Raw genomic sequence first — 21,795 nt, 5'->3', positions numbered from 1 at the left:
TGAAATTAAAAAAATGAGATACTTTGGGGCAATCTCTATAAGAAAACCTTTAGGTACCAAGAGAACTTTGATATCCAAATATCAATACTTGCAAATGTTAGGCTACTTTATAGTTTAGCAGCTGCTGAGATGGGTGTTTTGAAAATCTACTTTTTAATGGCACTTTGGGACCTTAATTCAGTCCCTTTGTCTATCTGTCCCTTATCTCTTGCCTTTCACTTTGCTTTGTGAATTTAGATGGCTGAGTCCCTGCAAAAGAGTGCTAGAGTGGGACTGTATATATGAATGAAATGATCATCTGATGAGTTACCTTGTCTGAAGTGCGTCAAAATTATTACAGCTTTTGGGGCCTGGTGGTCACTGTATCCTGTTACCTTCAGCCAGATTATAAAAAGAAAGGGATACAGGCCCAAGGGAGCTAAGACAGTACAGGTAGTAAAAGGAAAGCCCCATGAACAAATATGCTCAGAAAGTAAGTTTACATTTGTTTGCTTTATTGTTTGTTTGTTTAATTACTAATAAAGCTTTATCCTACAAACAGGATGAATTTGGGGGTGAATGTTACACTGGTTAAGCTTTACTCTGTTAAAGGTGGACTAAAGATTCAACTTCATTCATCCCAATTTACATTCTTCCACCATCCAGGTAATAGGTTTCTTTTGCTGGATTTATGAATTGTCAGTTTCACATGACTGTTGCTCGGATTTACAGGAGTGTATTGGTCACTAATAGGCAGTGGCCTAATATATAAAAATCTGCAATACTGTCAATCATAGAGAATTCATTATAATGAAAGTGAAACAGTTTGCCCTCACCCCCAAGACTGTTACTTTCAGCCATTAAGTGACAGCAAAATGGAGAAATAGAAACATACATATTAATGAGACACCACCACCTAATCAAAATCCATTGTCTTCTGCCAGTTCAATCAGTAAATTATTATAGAGGATAATGTTACACTTAGGAACACTAAATGTTTATAAACAACTTCAATTACTATACTGCAGCAACATGTCTTCAAAAGCAATCAGGTTTAATATTTTATCAGAAGAACAGAAGGGTAAATTTGTAAAAGATCAAACACATACAAATACATTGAGAAAGACATAACTTAATGTTGAATTGAAATGTTAAATTTAATAGGGATCTGTGATTTTTCTTGAACTGTAAATAATATAAATAAAATAAACCCCAAGAAACCTTATAGGTATAGAAAGAGTTTTTAAAAATAAATAAAAATAAAACTATTAGGGTTTAATAGAAATGTCATAAGCACTCAAAAAACATATGCAACTGAATATGCTTTTTATTGAATTTTGTATTTACAATAGAATTGTGCAGGATTTTTTTTTAAAACGTCATAATGCTGTTGCCATATTTGGGGGGAGTATTTGGTCTTTATCAACTTTGTGTTCAAGGCTTTTATGTCCTAGATCTTCTTTCTTCAGGGCTTTCTTCATTTATAGTGTGTTATAGTCCTAATGAGTGCTTGGATCAATTGAATTTATAGTTCTGATGTTTGTCATTTTGTTACTTTTAGCTGTGTCACTATCATTTCAAACTTTTTTTCTTTCCAATTCCACTTTTTATTATATAATACATTCTATAGACTTGCCTTTATTTTAATTCTGGTCATGCAAATTGAGTTTTTATATTCTTTTTTCTATATATTATAAAATGCCTTACCTTGCGATGGATTTTTATGAATTTAAAGCACATATGCACACACTATATTCTGTATTTTCTCACATACAATGCATATGTTTTCCCCACAAAATAGAGGCTGGAAACTGGAGTGTGCATTATATATATGTAAGGAAATACAGTAAGGGTGCATCTACATATGCCAACCTAAGGCACTTTAGCCCAATTTAAAGCATATTAAGGGTGGATGTATACATGTGCATGCCCTTAATAACCCTTAAAAATGGTAATTTTAGGCTATTCACACCTAAATGTGATACCTGGAGAAGCAGGTATCAAATTTAGGCTCAAATAGCTAAAGCACATTAATGCACATGTAGATGCATTAAGGCACATCACCGCTATGTATGAACTGACTTGGGACTTACTTTAATTCCACGTCAGTCTGCACACATGGCATTAATGTGCTGTAGTATGTGCATGTGTATACATAAGCCTAAATCACTTTAATGTGCATTATGTTAATGCACATTAAAATTTAGGCACACCTAAATGCATGTGTATGTTGGCATTGGATTTGGACCCAGCCCTTATACCTTTGTTCCAGGTGAGCACAACCCGCAGACCAACCACAACACCTGCCAGTTGATAATAGGTGAATTTGCTGATACAGAGTTGCAACAAAAAAGTGACAATACAAACAATCAAGCAATTTTATATCTACCAATCCTAGGGCTGTCATCAGAGTGAAAGTGGATATAGTCAGGATGCAGGCTCTACTCTAAGGCTCTTTTTCTTAGGTGTCAGCAGCCTGGAGGTGGGATGCTGAGGCCTGCAGCCCCCCTCCAGTGTGGTGCATGAGACAGGCTACTGGTATGTCCTCGGTCCATGGTGGCCTCTGGGACCCTTCAGGGAGGAGGAGGAGAAGGATGGGAAGAAGGGACAGGGAGGGACCACTTTACTACTTTTAAGTCTCTGCTTTTGTATTCTCCTTCCCCCTTGATGACTCTTGATGCCTCTTCATCCATGGCTATCTCTGGCTGGTTGTCTCTCTGTGGTCATGTAGCCTTCGAGGCCTTCTCTTAATCTGGTATATTCCCCCAAAAGTGGGACTCACCTCCCCCCTGATGCTCTGGAGCCTTGTAGCTGGTGTCACTTATCTCATATTATGGGACAGTATCATATATACTTCCTTGGTTCCCAAGCTATGTGCCCTTGTTGTGTTAGACAACCTGTCTCCCTTGAAGGCTGTAAGCTCATGTTATGGGATGCCCCCCTCAATTATCAGGCTCTGTGCATCCATTGGCTTTGTCATGCTAGACAGCTTGTCTGGTTCCAGGGCTATATGGAACTCTGTGTGTGAGACCCTTGTGTGAGACTCTTTAGAAATTAATTAATCCCTGCTGCCCATCCTGAACCCCTGCAATGTACATATCTATGCCTATAAACTAATTCCCTCCCCCAAAAGACCTCTAAATGCCATTTCCAAGTCAACAGTGTAGACATGCCATAACAGCAGCTTCTGCCATACACCAGGGAACATGAAGGCTCTCATGTGACCCACAGGGAGCAGAACAATGAGCAGGTTTGGCTCCCTAACTACTGGTACTCAGATACTACAAGGAAAGCATGCTACATGAGAAAATATGATACATGCATGCACATTACATTCACACACATACCCCTCCCACACACACACACCTTAGATTGTGCAGACACAGCGAGTTACTGTGCATGGGGAACAAGAGAAAAAAGTCTCCACCTTCACTGTCATTTATCCTCTTCTCTAACCTAACCCAGTTGGCCTTCCTCAATGTGAACATGTTTACACTGGATAAATTGCTGAACTTGAAATAACTTCTTTCAAGATTCCTTGCATCCACTTGTTACATCTCACAGAACTGCACATTCACAACACCCTTTGTTTCCATGGACTGAAATTAGTTAGGTAATGTTGGTTCAGTGCTTTGTAAATATAAGCCCTGAAGGCAATCTGCTGCAGGGAAAGCATTAGGTATTTGGCATTGTAACTTAACTCTACCATCTGGCAGCTCCTGTAGTGATAATGACTTCCAAACATCTTGGTTTTTTAAGCCTTTGGGCTTAGTCAGTGTTGCCAGGAGGAGGGCCTTTGTTGTACGGCAAGCCTCTGCCTCTTTATTTCCTTCTGCCTAGGTGCATGTGGTTGACTTCATTAATAAGGACCACTCAGGGAGTCTGGCAGCAGCCCAGACAATCAAGCAACCCTCTTTAAAAAGTAAATGTCTGGCCCAATTTAGGAGTGATCCTTGAAAAGTTAGAGTTAACGTTACTAGGTCTATTTTCATTTCTGAGTTTAAAATTAATTACTTAATTAATTAATTTTAAGTTAATTTTTAAACTTATGTATTAGAATGTAAGGTGAATGTGTACTAGTATGTCACAAGATTTAAGGAAGGTCAATAATCCTAGAAAAAAAAGCCATCACTAACAGAGAGCTGAAAATGCTTGACACTGATGTTGCCATCGCTCTGCAACCAGGTTGCCTGATGCAGGCTTTCTATGCTAAATGCTTTATACCTTATTTTAACGTGGAAAAAGTAAATAATAGGACAGTGACTATGAGGTGGGTTTTATATAGCACATATGATCAAACATCTCATTAAAAATCAGAACATGTACTATCACTAAGAACATCTACCAAATAGAAGAAAGGGCAGGGTGGCACCTTAGAAACTAACTTGTTCAAAAAAGCAAAAGCTTTTGGGGGCAATAGTCTAGTTTGTCAGATGCTATTACAAAAACATAATAAGTTGAATAAAATAATACTTTCTCACCTCAAATACTTATGCTTTTCTGAACAAGATAGTCTCCCAGGGTATTTTTGACATGTCCTCTGGGGCTGAGGGGTAGGCACTTTAATTAAAGCAGTACAGGGAGCCTCTCTAATTAAAGTGACCACAGTGTCTCCTGTAACAGTGTCCCCACGCTTCAGAATGGTGGTGGGGGCACTTCAAAGCTCATCGAACAAGCTTTGGATAAAGTATCCTCACTGCCATTTTGAAGTGCAGGGACACAGATGCACAAGATGTGGAAGCTGCTGGAGCATGCTCATTAGCATGCTCCAGCAGACTCAATAAATTGAGTTTGCTCCAATATGCTGCCTGTAATTAGAGAGCATTGGAGTAGCCTCTCTGCACATCTACAAGCCACCCTGCTTTGTCTAAAGCATCCTGCTTTGTCTAAAGGTGCCACCCTGTTTTGTCTTCTGTCTGACTTCAGACTAACACAACTAACCACCTCTAACATTTCCCAAGATTGCCTTTGTCTCTTTCTAAGTATTGTGGAACTTGATAGTTCAGGGGGTCACTTTCTTAGCCCTTGCAAAGTTGAAGATTTGTGAACCAGTCAGACATATATTTAGGCAAAGTTCATTGTGCTCCATTAGAAAGAATTCAACAATGTTAGCAGGAGAATAATTACATAGAGCACGTAAGAGTTGAAGCACCAGGTCACCTAGCTGTTGTCAAAAAATATAGAACTATTGAGGTACTTATGCTGACTGGAAAAGTATGTGCTTACTGATGAAGCTGAATTAAACACAAATATAGTACATATAGAGTGAGTTTACACATGCATTTATGCTGTCTTAAACTTACTGTGCAGTAATTTACTGTGCAGTAAGTGGGAATACGCTGGTGCCTACACATGCAGGCATTAAAGTGCATTAATTCTGTGTGTGGTCTGACTTGGGATTAAAGTTAGTCCCAAGTGAGCATGGTGCAGGTATCAAATTTATGCTCAAGTTTGCTTAAGTTGCAATCTTTGCTGTGCAGTATGGGTGCACATGTGTAGACATGCACCTATACTTCACAGTAATTTCAGTTACTGCACAGTAAATGCACACATGTAGATGTGCCCAGTGTAACACAGATGACATGTTGTCATTATAATATAAATAAATGTGATATACATAAACAACTTTTTTTATTAAATTTAGGAAGGGAAATATTTTATCTTTTTTTTTTTTTTTTTTTGATGAAAATGACATGATATAATTTTCCATAGTTTGACTAAAAAGTCATGCATCTCACAGCTGCTGAGTTTCATGCTGGTCCATGGTTGTACCCCTCAGTAATCTGACTTACTTTAGAAACCAGCTATTATTTTAGCTAGATCAATTTGGACATTCCTGAAGCATCTGCACTGCCTTCTTCCTTTGTTTCAACTGTATTGCCTTGTTCCTTTGTTTTCTGGTTCTGCTATCTTGCTTAATTCCAAAGTTTCTTTTGAATATAATTTCTGATGATGCTCTTCTAAAAACTTATTCATATCTTCTGCTATTTCATTAAACCCTTATCTGGCAATTTGAGTTACCAAGTCCTTTAGTCCTTTATCTTGTAATGCTTTCATGAGCTCTAATTCTTGGACATCGGTAACAACACTGACTCTCAATCTTTAGTATGTACTATACTGTCATTGAGTTTAAGGAATTCTACCCCAGGCATCATCAGCCAAGTGGATTGTATTCTTGATGGTGGGCTTTCTCCAGAATCTACACATTTCCTGTAGATTTCCCTTCCAGAAGCAGCAGAGACACAAGAGAGACGCTTCTATGTGTGAAAATGCTTGAATTGAGGAATTATCCCTGGATCTACTGGATGTAAGATCAAGGTAGTATTGTCACAGAGAAAAGAAAATAGGAATTTTTCATCAGAAGTGTTTATTGATATAGGAAGACTAGAAGTATTATCCACTAGAAGAATAGCTATTTTCGTCAATCTCTTTTTACTTAGGTAATTTCTGACAATTGGAAAAATGCATTAATAAATTATTCCCCAAAAAGAGCTGCTATCATTCATGTTCTTTTATTCCACTTGCATACAGTAGGAAGCTTTCCCATAACTGTTTTCTTCAAAGCCTGTAGCTGTTGTGCTTGGAAACCAGCATAGGTCTTGGTGCTGAATCTCCTGATGCATTCACTCAGAACATAGGAATTAACCAGTCTGTCCCTAAGCTGAAACCAAAAACAGTTTTTTTCCTCACAAGTTATAAATATGTTAACTGCTGGAGATATTCTTCCCAAAAAAGTCAGATTCATCATCTTTAAAAAAATTGCTATTTCTAGAACCTTTTTTTTTCATATTCCTAACTAGCATACATATTCACATTTGCATTTTTGCCCTGAAAATGCAAGATCATCTTTGTCCTAAGATGATACCTGACTATGAATCTCCAAAGCCACCCAAAAGCTGCAGAAAATTCCTTATTATGGTTTGGATTCATTGCACAATAAAGTACTTCAGCTTTTTCACAAATAATGGGGCCACTTGAAGACAAATTATTCCATCTTAAATCTTCAATCCATAAATTCAGAATCATCCTCCAAATTATATTTTATTTTCTTTAATGGTTTTACTGTCAACAACCCACCAGAGAATGCTACTTCTCATATATCTAAATCAACTCTAGCATTAACATCATCCTATTGACAAAGTTGCTTGCAAATGTTGGCTTGCTGATGATACTGTCAAGTTGTTGATACAACAGAAGTAATCTTCTATGAAGATGAGGTTCCTGATTAAACCAATTGTAGCAACAACTCAATTGTCTTGACATATTTTTGATTTTGATTCAAACTCTTTTTACACAATCTATATGCTTCCTCTTACAAAAGCGTGAAGGCTTTACACTTGTATTTAAACAAGAACTCACAAAAATCACAGCATAGATGTGCGAAAGAATAAAAGTAACTAATTCTCACACTGTGAATTAAATGGGCGGTGAATCATCCCAGTATGATCTATTCAAGTTTCCTCTGTATATACCTCCCAACACACCCATCAATCTCTGAAGAGAAAGTTTTGTTCTATCACTTGCTAGCAACTTTATCAATTGGGAGATTTTAATCCTAGAGTTGGTTCAGATCTATGAAATGTGGTTGCTTTGTATTTCCCATCAAATAAAAAAAACTGTACAACTGTTGGAGGCTACTGGAAATCTGTAGCCATTGAGAAATGTACATGACCACTGTCAAAGTCTGATGGAGACATCCAAGATTGGCTCACTGGCAACAACCAGATTTTGTTTTCACTGTGAAAGATGCCCTCAGAACATTCTGTACTCTGAACGTTTTTTATAGGGCAGGTTTTAATGGGAACTGTGAACTCACAGAATGAAAAATAAAAGTTTTCACTAAGAAAACCCATTGTACCAAACAACCTATTTGTCAGACACCAACATCATTATTGACAATACAAAAGACCAAGATGGATATTTCTGTTTCACTAAGACTCTCAGCGGCTGTTTAGTTCAGTTGGTCGAGTGTGGTGCTAATAACACCAATGTTGAAGATATAATCCCTGGTTGGACTAGATGATCTCTTGAGGTTCTTTCCAGCCTTACTTCTCTATGAAAATCATGTTATGAGCCACCGTCATTTATTAGCCATTGTCTGGTAATTCCATGCTGATTCCATCTACCCCATCTGGGCATTTGTAAAGATTGCAGCTTTCAATTAAGAGCCGTGCTGTTTCTTGGACGCCACATTCACACAGGGGGCTGTCCCAGATGTTCATCTTGCACAGTGTTGATTTGAAGAGCTTGTATCCAAATCTCAGTCTGTTCATCTTGAAACATGCATCTGTCAAGCTTGTGCCCAATGGGGGACTTTTTTGGTGTTGGTATAAAATGCTGCAGGAATAGATTTCAGATCATATTAGTCTGAATGATCACTTTATTTCCAATTACCCACCACTTACCTAAATTTAGTGCAACACGCGGGGCCACGTTACCTAGCCTACTGGGCTCTTCACAGTCCCAGAAACCTGACATCAGGGCTGTGGTTAGTGTCTGTCTTCTGATGTCACCTGGTCTTATGTCATTAGGGCATTTTTACATATGCTCCAGGGGTGAAGGGGTGCTTTAATTAGAGTGACTCCAAGAGATGCTACAATTAAAGCACATGCAGTGTCTCATGTATGTGTCCCTCCGCTGTAAAATGGTGATGTAGACACTTTAACTAAAGCTCATCGAATGTGCTTTAGTTAAAACACCCCGCCACCATTTTGAAGTACAGGGATGCTGACACAAAAGATGCAGAAGCTGCTGGAATGCACAAATTAGCATGCTCCAGCAGACTCAATTAATCAAGTTTGCTTCAATGCACTATAATTACAGCACATTGGAGAAGCTTCCCCACACATCTATAGGCCGCACATCTGCAACTAGAGTATAGGCGGAACATCTGTGTGTGGGTATGTTGTGCAGTGCTTTTTGAATCTCTGCACACTGTTAAATACAGCGATGAGCTTTTTAGTGTGACAACTTCTAGACCTTATGGGATCACAGCAATCTACTGGGGCATATACCATTGCAATTGTGGTGTTCTGAGCACTTTGAAGTTGGCAACCCATGTCATGTTAGCTAAGCATCTTAAGGCAGCTACCCATGCAGAGACCTTTTTTACTGCTGACCTTCTGAATGTGACGTTAATAGGTGAGGGAATGGCCTAATGTGATTCCTTGGTAGGCTGGAGTATGCTCATGGGTAAGGCTGCGGTTTCTTGCTCTGATAGTCAGCATGCTCTTGCCTTGATGATTGTTCAGGTGGAAGAATGATGATATTGATTTATTGATGCTCACCACTGACCGTGTGCCTTACAAACATGCACCCACAACCCCCGCCATTCCATTAGCTTGGAATAAAGCTAGGGTGCCAGGATTGTTATCCCCTACTGTTATAGGTTATCAGTCTGCATTACATTGAATGAGTCCACAAATCTGGTTAATTGACAACTGGCTGCCCTATCCCTCAGGGTTGCATCATTTCTTGAGAGAAGCCACTGGGTAGATGCATAACCACTTACTACAAGCTGGCACCCAAACAGACACTGAAAGCTTTTTTTAAGCCCCCCAGCTGAGGTGTAACCAAGAGCTGCAACTGCAGGTTTTCACTGGTGCACCTCTGAGTGCTGTCACCAGAGCACTGTTTGGCAGAGCACCCACATATGAGCACAGCTGAAGGTAAGATGCAACAGCAATAGGAAAATTTCCCCTTAGTGAACTCCCATCCCCACTCCCTCCCTCTCTTTCCTCCTGGAGGACCAAAGAAGGTTCATCCCTCCTGGCCTGGATGCTTGCATTCCCAGGCATTGGCATCCCAGGTCCCATAGCAGGGTGGTGGAACCCAGGTGTCCAATTTTTCCCAGCTAGGAAGTGGAATGCAGGTATTCCATGGCAGGCATTTCAGTGCTAGGCTGTGAACACATGTGCAGCTTCCAACTCCAGGTACAGAAAGGGCCTGGACAGGGGACTCACCACAGGTCCCTCAGTGCCTCCCTTGTCTGCAGACTCCACAATTGTGTGTGAAAGGTCTGGCCATGTAGGCCAAGAGGTTGGATCCAGGATGGTTGGCCAGATACCTGCACAATACATGAGACATGTGTAGATGGTGCCAGCAACATAAGGATAAAAAGGAGCCCTCAATGGGTGGGAATAGACAGCTTATACCCACACTCCTGTGGCATTTGAATGAGCCATCCAGGCCCAGAAATGTGCTATGAAGTCAAAGAATGCCTTCATCATATAACAGATAGTCATTGTTATATGATATTGGTAAATTTGCACGTGAATAATAGAATTTGACCACCCCCTCACTCCCACCTCAGGAGACTGCTGCCTGGGAAATTAGATATTCGATCCTCTATATGCCTTTTCATTCTGGAGTCTGAACAGATGCCGATGCCTGATGCCAGCTGTATGGTGAAGATCTGAAACTGGCCCCAGTGCAGTCCTGGGGCAAGGACCCACAATCATTTGATTGTTGTTCTCAGCCACGGTGCCAAACCAGATCCAGATGGCCACCTGCTGTCTGAGAGAGGCCACTGAGGAGCTGAGAGAGTCATAATACCAGGATAAGGAGTTTATGGACAGAGTCAAAGATTGCTTGGGATCCAGCTACAACACCCCTGAGTGGTATCAACACTGCCTCCTGCAAAGCAACTGTGGCCCTCTTGGGCCAGAGTGTTGGGAAAGGCTGATGTCAAGCCCTCCATGGCATGGAGAGCCCTGCTCCAGGAGCTGTTCCCCAGGGCAACATAAGCATGGGTCCCACAGAGGCCAGCCTTGGATGACGGCCAAGGGAAATACTCCACATGGTGCATCGATTGGGAGACATTGGGGCATGGAGAGGCCTCCAGGACAAGACATGTATTAAGTGAGAGCCACTGACCCATGGTCCAAAGAACCAGAAAGGCATCCAGTGGGGCCCACTCCAGGGCCCAGCATTGTGGGAGCAGGGGAGAACCAAGCTGCCTTAGACATGAAGCCGGGTGGCAGGGACACCACTCACCTTCCAGAACCAACTCATTACCCCCAGCTGCTGGCAGACATCAGCATAGGCACAAACCACCCAGATGGTTCTAGGTTAGTCCCAGGTCGGGGGGAATGGGGAGAGGGAATGGCATGGCCACTCTGAGCCTGGGTCCTACTACAGGGGAGCAGAGCAGCCTCTGCAAGGATAGGCAGCCAGGGTCTTTGCCCCACGCTCAATGTTAACTGAGAAGATGGTTCCAAGTTCTGGAGTGGGCAATGTTCCGCAGTTTTTCTTTAATAAACCCACTAAAATTTGGCAGCATCACCATTTGAGTAAAACAAAGCAAGTCTCTTCCTCAGGCTGCATTCCTCTGCACCCCAGAGTGAAGATGAGCTCTGAAAGCTTTGCCCGATTTCTATTTTTAAAGAACCTTTTTTACAGAAAATGGATTTTTGTTGAATTTGGTTACATACATTCTAACCAATGTGCACCAGCCCTCCAGGTGTTAGTGAAAACATACGAAATTTTCCATCTCCAGTTTCTAACACTCTATGATTCATTAAAATGAAAACGTTAAGTTGTTCTATTACTGTAGCTATTACTGATGAGGAGATTGGTACCTCTCAATTTTCCTTTTCTAACCAGAGGCCCTAAGTTTATAGCTTAGTGATGAATGATGGGACCAGGCACCCAAAAGTAAATCACCTTTCCTTTTCTTCTTTATTTTTCTATGCTCTTTTATCTGGGGTCAGGAGATCAAATGTCTGATTAAAGTTAGTTTTTTCTGTAATGCTAAAGTATTATAATGCATAGTAAACACTGTAGAGGTATAGTGATCACAGCCTGGAAGTAAGATGTAGGATCTACTGAGCTGTTGCTGGAGTTAGTATGGATTTATTCTGGTCTTACCAGCTTTCCTATCCTAATTGTAAAATAGGAAACCTCTAGCACAGAGCTGCTCTTAGGGAAACATAAAGATATTTAAGTTCATTTAAAATGCTATGGATAATATACTGCATGCCAAATAAACAATCACAAAACACAGGAAGGGAAGGAGCAATGTCTGTTCCAAGGCAGATTCATTCACCACTTCCTTTGTCACTTTAAAAGAAAATCTGATTAACGTCTTGCTCATTCTTATCACCACTTAGCATGTTTGGTAAAATACCTTTGACAGAAAGGAGTTCTGTGTCCAGCATTTTCTTTCCTGAGTTTTAGATACAGTGCCAGTCCACTATGATCAGTGAAACTATTTAAGAACATACAATTGATTTTAAAAGGGGCAGGAGGCCTATTATGAGTGAAGGTTTGGGAGCGGGTAAAAGAAATTTATCCACAACTTAACAAAAAGGTGCATTTTGATTTGATTTGGGCTCAAACCTCACTCCTTTTTCCTGCATCATTGTATCACCTAAAATAGGTGCCTTGTAACTGAAATGCCAGCAGACCCATAATTCAAGAGATATAATTGGTGCTCCTATAGTATATCTTGGTTTTCAATTGAAAACAATTAAGTTCACTTTCCTGTGTTGCCAAATTCTAATTGAAAGTACATCTGTAAATTCTCACAAAGACGTGAATAAGAACTAATTAGATTAGAGCTTATAAGTAATGAAATAAACAATGAAAAGTCATACCTTGCTCATGTTTTTTTTCCCTTAAAAATAAGATTTAGCTGACAATAGTACTTCAAACAGCACCAGATGTACGTGCTTGGATTCTATTTATATTTTTACCATATCTCTATGTACTTTTTCGGAGCTGTTACAGGAGGTTTGGTAACACTTCACATTTTATGACACTAATTACAGAAAAGTGTTTGTGTAACTAGTATGCAAGTATATTGAAAGTTTTCTGTATAGCTAAATGAACTTCTAGAGGGTTTTCAGTGTAGCTTCATTTGCAAATTACATAATTACACCCTGATTTGTAGTAGATCTAAAAAATGTGCACACACTGTAAAATCTCTGAACTTACTTAAGTGCACATAGTGCTAGAATTCTCCATTATCACTCCTGTTGCTCATTGTTCTTGGAAACACAGAAGTGACCTGTTAGGTTATCTCATCCTACCACTTCGGTATCATAACAATAGCTATCATTACTTCTATAGTTAGAAAGAAATACTTACTCAATGCTGTTACGCACTGGCTTAGAGCTTGACTTAGTAAATAGCTTCAGGATGCATTTATCATGACTGGTAACAGCTAAAAAACACTGTTTTATTCATTTGTAAACAAAATATTTAATGTTATTGCTCACAAGGGAAAATTAAACACCACACCATGCAGCCTGACTATCCACAATAGACACCCACTCAGACACTGATACCTGCGGTTTGCTGGAGAGACAAAGTTAGTAACTAATACATGAAGCTGCCCACCTGTTTTGCTCTATGGGATGACATGAATGAATTTGAGAGAGGTAGTTAGTCTGAAGTCAGAAAGAAGGCAGGGTAGATATCACCTTATAGACTAACTGCACCTGTAATTTTAGGAAAGAGCAGCTGCCTGAGAAGCAGTCTGCAGGTGCAGCAGAGGGTGATTTGAGAGTCATCTGACTGGAAAGGGGCCAGGCTTGGTCATGCAGTCTACCCTTGAGTGTCCCTGGGAGAGGAGCTCCCGGCAGCAGGGCTGCAGCAGGGCAGAGGTAAACAGACTGAGCCACAGAACTAGCCAGGCCTTGGAACAGATAGGTCTGGGAGCAGAGGGATTAGGGGCCCAGCACTCAAGAGAATCTGGCCAGGTTTTGAAAAAAATAGGCTCAATAGGGCTGGTGGTGAATAATGCCTGTTTGTAGAAGGGACTGAAGGGGAGGTATGGAGACCTCAGATGGTCCAGCAAGACAGATAGAGGGTGCAGAAGAATAGAAGTTCTGAGGCCCACAGAGACAGCTTGAGCCCAAAAAGAACTAGGTACTTGGGAGAAGGTCCAGTGCCTGGGTGGGGACCAGGAGAGCCTGGTGCCTAGGTAGGACTAGGGCATAGCAAGAGAGTCTGATGCCTGCAATAAACCAGGATGCTCTAGTCCTGGTCCTGGTCCTGGTCCTGGTCCTGGTCCTGGTCCTGGTCCTGGTCCTGGTCCTGGTCCTGGTCCAGACCAGGGCGGTCTGGCCTGGGGACTGCACTACTCCAGAGGGCAGAGTATTAGGCTGGGAGCCTGTTGCCCATGAAGGGTGCATGTTAGCAGATCACCTGCAAGGCATGGAAGAGGGTGTTGGGGAAGATGGAGCCCACCAAACTAACCCTTAAGGCAATGACCACGAGCACCTGTGGTCCTAAGAATAGGACCAGGTTTGGGGAGCCCTGGGGAAGCTTCCCTTTCATCAGAAATTAATAACATCAAGGTAAGTAACATGGAGAGGGACCCAAGGATAGCCAGGTTGGCAAGGGCCACGGGACAGGCACTTGATTTAGATATATAGAGAGCACAAGCTGTTATGAACTCAATTTCATTTAATCAGATGCTATGAAAGAACAGCATAGAACTGTCCCACAAAAGGTAGGAAACAAAGAGGGAGAGGAAGGGTGGAAGAGGAAAGGAGGAAAGGGACAATGCTGGAGAAGCAAAGAAGCAAAAGAATCTAGAGAAATGAAGGCATCACAAAATCTAAGACAGGTAATGGAATAAGAATATGTAGTCCCTTTTTAAACTAGTCTGTGGATGATTTCTTGTTCCACAGTTTCCTGCTAAAACTGGTTTTTAATATTTTGCTGCCTGAGGACAGCAATCCTGAAGACAGTGATGGAGTGTCCAGGGAAGTTAAAGTGTTCTGACAAGAGGCCTTTGTGTCCTCCCGCAGCTGATCTTATATCAGTGTCCATTCATTCTTGCCTGTAGATATCACCCCATCTATCTGATGTAGACCACAGATAGTCATTGTTATATGATATTGGTAAATTTGCACGTGAATAATAGAATTTGACCACCCCCTCACTCCCACCTCAGGAGACTGCTGCCTGGGAAATTAGATATTTGATCCTCTATATGCCTTTTCATTCTGGAGTCTGAACAGATGTCGATGCCTGATGCCAGCTGTATGGTGAAGATCTGAAACTGGCCCCAGTGCAGTCCTGGGGCAAGGACCCACAATCATTTGATTGTTGTTCTCAGCCACGGTGCCATACCAGATCCAGTTCAAAACTCTGGTATGGTTCTGGGGCCAAGACTGGCAATCAGCTGATTGTTAGTCCCTGACCTGGGGCTGCACCAGTTCACCAGACACCTAGCTTTCTCTTGCCACTGAGGAGGGAAGATCCTGGGCTCTCTCTGCACCAGCAAGTAGTAATGGCATGATTGGAATATGATCATTGATCCCAAAATCACACATACTGCCATGTGTGTGGCATAGCAGGAGATATAATTGTTAGGAATGAGGGTCAGATCCCATGATCTCATTAACTGAATGTGTGCCAGGGGACTCAAAATCCAACCAAAGATGCAAGTCTTCTATTTTGCACTTTAACTCTCCAGGAGCAAACAGGTGAATACAAGTAAGCTTTCCACAGAGTTTCTAAACAGCATAGCTTTACTTACCAGACAGATAACACGAAATAACATAATGTCCATAAATCAACAATATCCTGAATTAAATTCCACTCACTCTAGTTTGTATTTCCATTGGGAGTCTTTCTGGCAAGGCATCTGTCGGCCTTCAGAAATGCAATGCTTCCCCTGCCTCAGCAAGCTGCTTTAGGCAACTCCTCAAAAAACTGAGCTAGTGAAGATGGTTGAAGAAAGTAAAAGTCCCAGCTCATACCTTTTTACAACCCTCCAGTCCCTCTGTCACTTGACTTCCTGATTACCCCATCAGGTGATTACAAACCTCTGCCAGATGGCTTCATTGTCACAAAAACCTTGTCCCTGCCAAACCAGTTATCCTTGACAGAAACCAGCATGTTGTCTAGGATAGTGGGGAACAACGTATTTGACAGACGTGTCACAAATTAGGCTAATAGTCTCCTCAGGTGTTATTCTAATCTCCTTTCATTCTCTAATCTGCAGCACTGCTTTCTGACCTTTTTGCCACTGTGCTGCCTGCCCTGTCTCCAGTCTGTAGCATGCTACACACAAAGGCTGCCTCTGCCACCTGTGGCATGCATCCCACAGGTTAGATGCCCCTGGTTTAGTAGATTAATATTTGAATAGAGAACAAGATGCTGATGAACATAGAAGCTGAACTATCAAAAGACACAAAGGGCATGTGCAGATGAGCGCAGTCACGTGGTATGTGGCACTGCAAACACATTTGCAGCACCACATACTGCACAGTCCCAAGTTCTCTGCACAGCAAGTGCATGCTGCCTGAGTGTGCACTGCTCCATTTTTTTCATCTTTGTTTTTGACCCCTAGATATCTAGGCGTCAAAAAAAAACCATGGAAAAGAAAACCGAAGCAGCGCATGCTCTGCTAAAAAGCGGAGCCAGGCCACTTGGAGCTGTGCTATGGCTGCTGGCCAGGCTCTGCCTAGCAGGATCACCATGGCTTCAGCTCCAGAAGGCACCCAGGACCCTAGGTAATGCTGCTCGAGCCATCATGGTACCAGTCACAGTCTCCCCTATGCCACCAGGGGCAACTTGCTGTGCACCAAAGCACGCATGGCACAGGTGTTCCCTGGGGACAAGAAGCGGCGGCACAAGGTGCACCACCACTACTTGTTCCTGGGGAACCATCTGGAACAGCATAGTATATCTGAGGATGCTGTTACCAGGAGGGAGGTAGGATTATGTATTCAATACTTACTTTTGGTAGTTCATGTTTCCCATCATTCAAAATTTTCACTGCTGTTAATCCCATTCCTAGGTTCTGAACTTTGGGTTCATGTCCAAAACAGCTCCCAGCTGTAACTCAGAACAAATTCTGCAAAGTGTTCTGAGTTACAGTGTTACCCCAGACCAGACAGAAATTCACTGCTGGTTCGAGGTGGAAGAGGAGTCTAGCTGGGGCTGGGAGCCTGCAGCTAGTTTGCCATAGAAGTGGCCAGGGCTTTCTGCCAGTGCTTGTTGTTTGCAGAATGGGAGGGTGGGGTGGGAAGGCAGCAGAGGGAGCTCATTCTTGGGGCTCCCCAGCTGGTGCTGAAGGGTGGGGTGGCTGAATTGGAGCCCACCCCCTGCTCAAAGTGGGACCATCAAAGCAGGGCCTCTTGCTTCTCACAAATTCCTGGACCATTGTTGCTACAATATTACTCCAACTACAAAATAAAAACAAAACCAAACAAACCAGAGGGTGTTTAAAAAGAAAATGTTTATACTGTGGAGTACTGTTTTGGCCAAGTCTACATAACATTAGGTTAGTGTCCAGTATGAAGCCAGGTACTTAACAAAGAACAGAAGGATCCCCCTTTTTACACTGGAAGTTGAGAAAGTAATGTACCAGTATGCAACACCCCTTTAGAGGTAGCAAAATCTCTTTTCAACACAGTTAGAACAGGTAGCTGATGAACAGAGGTGAGTTTAGCTATACCAATTAAATCACTTTGGTCTAAGTCAGTTGCTCTCCAGGTGGACGGCTGGGTAGACAGTGCAATTTATTCTGGCCTTGAAAAGGTTGAATGTTTCTTAATTCCATTGGTCACTTGTCATGATGTACTTTCTGCCGTTGGCTTATTAGAGTATTCAAGCAGAGTCTTGAACTTATATTCTTATTATGGTTTTAAAGAATGTGAAATTAGTCTATAAGTGTACAAAATGCTACTAGTCTCTCCACTTCAGTGAACAAGGCAACCTCCATTCCAGCTTTCTCTTTAGAAGTGTAGTATCTAGTAGGCCTGTGTGAAGTGCAAATCAACTAGTATTCACTTTGGATTCGGATTCAGCCAATTTTTTAAAGAACAGGGAGCTGGGGCCAGGCAGGTCAGTGGAGGGTGGGGTGGGGCTCATGGCAGAGCTTCCCCTGCAGTGTGGGGCAGTGGGGGGCAACAGGGATCACCTCCCTGCCTGGCAGGAGCTGGTGAGTGGGGTCCTTTTTTTTTCATAGATTTCATACATTTCTAGGGTTGGAAGTGACCTATTACATCATTGAGTCTGACCCCCTGCTCTGGGCAGGAAAGAGCACTGGGGTTAAGTAAACCCAGCCAGGTGCTTGTCTAACCTGCTTTTAAATGCTTCCAGTGTAGGGGAAAGCACCATCTCCCTTGGAAGCCTATACCATATTTTGGCAGCCCTCTCTGTAAAGAATTTTTTCCTGCTGTCCAATCTAAGTCTACTCTCCTTCAGTTTATTGCTGTTGTTTCTAGTAACCCTGAGGGGTGCCCTGGTAAACAGAGTATCCCCTATTAAAAACTGACCCCCTGATGAGCTTGTAGATGGCCACAAGATCACCTCCTCTCAGCCTTCTCTTGCGGAGGCTGAAGAGATTCAGGTCCCTCAATCTGTCTTCATAGGATCTTATCTGCAGGCCCTCAGCCATATGAGTAGCCCTCCTCTGAACCTTTTCCAGGTTATCCACATCCCTCTTGAAGCACGGTGCCCAAAACTGGACACAGTACTCTAGCTGTGGCCTCACATAGAGGGGAAGTATCACCTCTCTGGATCTGCTTGTGATGCACCTACTAATGCAAGCAAGAGTGTGGTTAGCCTTACTTATTACCTTGTCACATTGGCGACACGTGTTCATTTTTGCTTCAACTATAACTCTGAGATACCTTTCTGCTGCCGTGCTACTTAGAACGGTACTTCCCCGTCTATAGGTGTATTGGTGATTCTTCCTCCCCAGGTGGAGCACTTTACACTAATCATTCTTTAATTGTATCCTACTCTAATCTGCCCACTTCCCCAGTCTGTACAAATCTGCCTGACTTCACTCCCTACCCTCTAGTGTGTCTACTATACCCCATAGTTTGATGTCATCTGCAAATTGGGACAGAGTGCTTTCTACACCCTCATCCAAATCACTGGTGAAGATATTGAACAGACTGATCCAAGGATGGAGCTCTGGGGGACACAACTTCCCACACCACTCCAGGGAGAAGCCAACCCATCCACCACTGCTCTCTGGGTGTGCCGCATAAGCAAGTTTTCCACCCACCTGACTGTGAAAAAATCCATGTCACAGCTACTTAGTTTGTTTATAAGAATTGGATGTGACACTGCGCCAAAAACCTTTTAAAAATACAAGTAAATAACATCTATCTCAACCCCTGCATCTAAGCAATTTGTGATCTGGTCATAAAAAGAAACCAGGCTAGTCAGGTAGATTCTGCCTACTATAAACCCATGCTGGTTGCCCTTTAGTATTGTGTTACCTACTGGCCTCCCACAAATGTCATCCTTAATGATTTTTTCTAAGGTCTTGCCAAGAATAAAGCTGAGGCTAACTGGCCTATAATTATTCGGGTCCTTCTTCCTCCTATTCGTGAAAATACACATTGGCCCTTTTCCAGTCCTCTGTGACCTGTCCTGAGCACCATGAGTGCTCAAACACTTGTGCCAGTGGCTTCACTGTGGCACCAGCCAATTTCTTTAGTACCCTTAGGTGAAGGTCATCGGGGTCTGCCAACTTGAATATGTCCAACCCCTCCAAGTGCCCCTTCACTAGGTCAGCGCTGACTGTTGGTGGATTGGTATCTCTCTCACACTAGACTAAATTCTCATTGGGAGGGTTGCTTGTATCTGTGTCCAGGAACACAGATGCAAAGAAATTGTTGAATACCTCAGCTTCATCTGTTCTATCTGTTGTGAGCTTCATAGTTAGTAGGGTTGGAAGGGACCTAAGCAGATCATCAAGTCTGACCCCCTGCCATGGGCAGGAAAGGATGCTGGGGTGAAATGACCCCGGCTAGGTGATTGTCTAGCCTCCTTTTGAAGACCCTCAAGGTAAGGGCGAGCACCACTTCCCTAGGAAGTTGGTTCTAGATCCTAGCCACCCTAACTGTGAAATAATGCCTCCTGATGTCTAGCCTGAATCTACTTTCAGTCAACTTATGACCATTATTCTTTGTTACTCCCAGTAATGCTCGGGGGAACAGGGGCTCTCCCATTGCCTGCTGGTCCCCCTTGGCCAGTTTGTAGGCAATCACCAGATTCCCTCTCAGCCTTCTTTTGTGGCTGAACAGGTCCTGTACCCTCTCCTCATAGGACCTACCCTGCTGCCTCCTGATCATGCAATTGGCCCTCCTCTGGACCCTCTTGATTCTATCCACATCCCTCCTGAAGTGTGGCGCCCAGAACTAGATGCAGTACTCCAACTGAGGCCTGACCAATGTCACATAGAGGAGGAGGATCACCTCCCTGGACCCGCTCGCGATGCGTCTATCGATGCATGACAAGGTGCGGTTGGCCTTCCTGACTGCATCCTCACATTGGCAGCCCGTGTTCGTCTTGGAATCAAGAGTGACTCCAAGATACTTTTCTGCCTCTGTGCTGACTAGAAGGGAGGTCCCCAGCCCATAGGTATGCTGCTGGTTCTTCCTCCCCAAGTGCAATACCTTGCAATTGTCCATATTGAAATCCATCCTATTCTTATCCACCCACCTCTGTAACCCGTCCAGATCTAGTTGTAAACTGTCCCTCTTTTCTAGCGTGCTCACTTCTCCACACATCTTAGTGCCATCTGCAAACTTGAACAAGGCGTTTTTCACCCCCTCGTCCAATTCACCAGTGAAGATATTGAAAACTGTGGGCCCAAGGACCAAGCCCTAGGGAACCCCACTGCCCACATCCCTCCAGGTCAAAAATGACCCATCCACCACCACTCTCTGGGTACAGCCCTCCAGCCAATTTGTGACCCATTTGACTGTGTAGGTGTCGACACCACAGTCACCTAATTTTTTAATGAGGGTGGGGTGGGAGACAGTGTCGAAGGCTTTCCTAAAGTCCAGAAACACTACATCCACCGCAACACCTGCATCCAACGCTTTTATGACTTGGTCATAGAAGGTAACCAGGTTGGTCTGACAGGACCTGCCTCTAATGAACCCATGTTGATTGCCCCTAAGCATAATTTCCCCTGCTGGTCCCTTGCAGATGTGCTCCTGGATAATTTTCTCAAAGAGATTCCCCAGGACTGAGGTAAGACTAACAGGCCTATAGTTTCCTGGGTCCTCTTTCCTCCCTTTTTAGAAAATGGGGACCACATTGGGCCTTTTCCAGTCCTCTGGCACCTCGCCAGAGCACCACGAGTGCTCATAAAGCTGTGCCAGGGGTCCTGCCATGACCTCTGCCAATTCCCTTAGCACTCTGGGGTGGAGATCATCAGGACCTGCTTATTTGAACACGTCTAATCCCTCCAGAACTTCCCTGAATAGGTCCTCACTGATCCTGGGCCTGGCTGCACCTCCCCTGGGTCCATCTGGAAACCCAGTGGGGGGATGTCCCTGCTAAGAAAAATGGAAGAAAAGAATTTGTTAAAGAGATTAGCTTTGTTGTCTGGTGCTACCGCCAGATTACCAAGCATATCCTGCAGAAGCCCTATTTTACTTGGTACCTTCTTTTTATCCCCTATGTATTTAAAAAGGGACTTTGTTATCTTTGATCTGGGTCACTAGTCCCAGCTCCACCTCTGCCTTAGCCTGCCTAACAGCCCCCCTACAATTGCAAACAATGGAGATATAATCCTCCTTGGTGATGGCCTCTCCCTTCCATTAGGTGTACGCCTCCTTTTTGGCTTTGAGATGTTCCTGGACACTTTTGGTGAGCCATGGGGGCTTTTGAGCACGCTTGCCCCCATTGATCCATGTGGGGATTGTCACCCTTTGTGCTTGGAGGATCGTCTTCTTAAGGAATGACTACTCTTCTTGGACTCCCAACTCCCCTCCCCTTCCTTAACATATAGAGCAATGCCCCCCGCCTTCTCCCCCCCAATCTATCCTGCTTGTATAGCCTGTAGCCCTCAATTCCCACTGCCCAATTGTGGGTAGGGTC

The sequence above is a fragment of the Crocodylus porosus genome, unplaced genomic scaffold (assembly GCF_001723895.1).
Source record: "Crocodylus porosus isolate Cpor-Errol unplaced genomic scaffold, CroPor_comp1, whole genome shotgun sequence".
Lineage (NCBI taxonomy): Eukaryota > Metazoa > Chordata > Crocodylia > Crocodylidae > Crocodylus > Crocodylus porosus.
Note: the sequence above shows the minus strand (reverse complement) of the source record.